The sequence below is a fragment of the Odocoileus virginianus genome, unplaced genomic scaffold, assembly GCF_023699985.2.
Source record: "Odocoileus virginianus isolate 20LAN1187 ecotype Illinois unplaced genomic scaffold, Ovbor_1.2 Unplaced_Scaffold_7, whole genome shotgun sequence".
Classification (NCBI taxonomy): domain Eukaryota; kingdom Metazoa; phylum Chordata; class Mammalia; order Artiodactyla; family Cervidae; genus Odocoileus; species Odocoileus virginianus.
The window spans coordinates 534143-536906 of NW_027224269.1; positions in this window are offsets into that span (position 1 = coordinate 534143).

Genomic DNA, 2764 nt, shown 5'->3' on the forward strand with positions numbered 1-2764 from the left:
ATTGTTGGCTGTGGAGTAAAGGAGGAAGAAGTAATGAGGTAGTGGAGTGGGGTAGGAGTGTGGTGTCCAGACTTGTATTTGAATTTGAGCTTGGAAATCACTAAGGATGTGTGTATACATGTGGGCGTGCATCCGTGTGTGTGTGTGTGAGAGAGAGAAAGAGAGAGGGAGAGAGAGAGAGACAGACAGAGATTGGGAGAGAGAAAGTGCAAGGTCAGATGGAGTGCTTTACGGTTAAGGTTTGATCCCTGGGTTGGGATGATCCCCTGGAGAAGGAAATGGCAACCAGCTCCAGTATTTTTGCCTGGAGAATCACATGGACAGAGGAGCCTGGCAGGCTACAGTCCATAAGGTCGCACAGAGTCAGACACGACTGAAGTGACTTAGCACCGACAGTTAAGTGCAGTTTCCTGCTCTGTAAAATGGGTTTGTTCATATCTACCTCACAAGGTTATTCAGAGGACTAAGAGTGATACTGATTGTGAAAGTGCCTTAGACCTTAGAATCTGGAAAGCTCTGGAAAACATCTGGGTCATTGACTCTGAATCTCTGCAAGAGAATTTCCTGGGGTGCTAGTAAGCTCCTAGCAAGTTCAAGCCCCTTCTCTTGTTGTAGCTCCCAGGAGAAAGATCAAATTGGCTGGAAGACTGGCTGTATGTTGAATTTTTTTTCTACCAAGCAAGAGTTACCCTCGCACACCTGCAAGGATCAAAAATCCCATATTTCTCCTGGGAATGTGACTCAGTGTGCAAATAACATGCGGGCTCCAGGCCCCACCAGGAAGGGGACTGCAATTACCTGCCTCACCTGTATGAGAGGTGGACTAGGGCGGGGCTTTACTCAGGTCAGCCCTTAGGAGGCCTGTGTGAGCATGCGCAGACATGTGTTTCAGATTAGCCTTCGTCTTCGAAACAGATAAGCTCTTTTAGAAAAGTTTATCTTCCTTGTTTTAGGAATAAAGGCTTCTGCTGAGAAGCTTTAGGTCTCTGGAGACGGGAGTCAGAGTGGTGGAAGGACACTGAAGGTCTAGCCAGGTGAGTGTCACATGCCTCTCAGCACCAGAGAGCAGGAGGTCCCAGGAAGCAGATTTTTCTAAATGATGGCAGCTCCCTTGCTTACAGGAGGATCCAGTCCTGACAGGACCCCCGCTGTCTCTCCTCTCTCTACCACTAAACTTCTTGATCTTTAAAACATGGAAAATTAAAAATATACAAAGTAGAATAGTTTGATAAATCACCATACACCCATTATCCAACTTTGACAATTATCAACTCAAAGCCAGTCTTATTACATCTCTGGCCCCATCTATTTCCTCCTTCCTGTATTATTTTAAAGCAAATGTTGGGGTCCTTTAATGGACCGGAACCTGGTGGTACGGAGTCGACGATAAGAAAGTGAAAGAGAGAAAGAGGCTGATATCCCTTGGTTTACACAGAGGACCAATATTGTCCTTGACACAGGGCTTGCATCACTCACCAAGGTACCAGGCACCCTCTCGAGGGGGTCTTAGAAGCCCGGGCAGAAAAGTGAGCACGACGGGTCTCCACGCTCCAGAAAGTCAGCCAGAAAAAAGAGAGAGAGAGAGAGAGAGAGAGAGAGACAAAAAAAGACCCGGGGACCTAAGCTCTAATGGAACAAAGGTGCTTTAATGATTTTCTATGAGTATATATAGGCTGTGGTACAAGAAACTTCTTTCGGGAATGATAGAGATCAGAAAACCAAATGTACAGCAACCGTTACCAAGGGAACAAGGGGTAATGTTAGTCACAAGGTCAGGACACAATCCATATCTCAAGAAAGGGGAACGAGACTAAGCAGTTTTGTCCTAAAGAGAATGTTTACTAAAGGAGACCCAAGCCTGCCTCACACAATGACCTCAGTCCCTGGGAGCAGCGTGCTGTTCCGCTTGAAGAGGGACAAAGGACTCATGAGAGACAGCACGTAGGAATCCTCCCGTCAAACATTCCCCGACAGCAAATCCCAGACTTCATGAATCAAGTAGTCCATAAATACTTCAGTATGTATCTCTAAAAGATATGAAATACTTTTATAACAACCAAAATACCATTATCAAATGTAAATAGTGCAGTAATCTCTTAATATGATCGAGTAGCTCTTCACTGTTCAAATTTCCAGTTATACACACATGTGTGTACATGTATGCATGCATGCACACACACACTACAGTTTGAATCAGGATCCAAATGAACTCTAAATTATCACAATCAGTTAAGGTTAACATGTCTTTTAGAACTTTTTAAAAGTGTGGGAACCCTCTTCTTTTATCCCCCCCTCATAATTTATTTGCTAAAGAAACCAAGATTTTTTTTGTAGAGAGTTTCACAATCTGGACTTAGCTGATTGACTCTCCTCTGCCCTTAGTGTTTCTTATGAATTGGTAGTTGTATTTCCAGACTTGATCTGATGCAAATTTAATTTGGGAGCAGCAAGAATGATGTCATAGATGATGTTGGTCACCCCACACCCTCTCCAGGTACCTCCTTATTTCTTGGTGATGCTAGCAGTTATAATTATTCAATACCTATATCCATTGCTTCATTACCGATTGTGCAGTGGTATTATTCTAATTCTAATGACATCGTTTATTGATTACAATACTTGTTTTTTTTTAAAAATTTTATTGGAATATAGTTGATTTATAATGTTGTGTTAATTTCAGGTGTACAGCAAAGTGATTCAGTTATACATATATTCATTCTTTTTCAGATTCTTTTCTCATATAGGTTATCACAGAATATTGAGT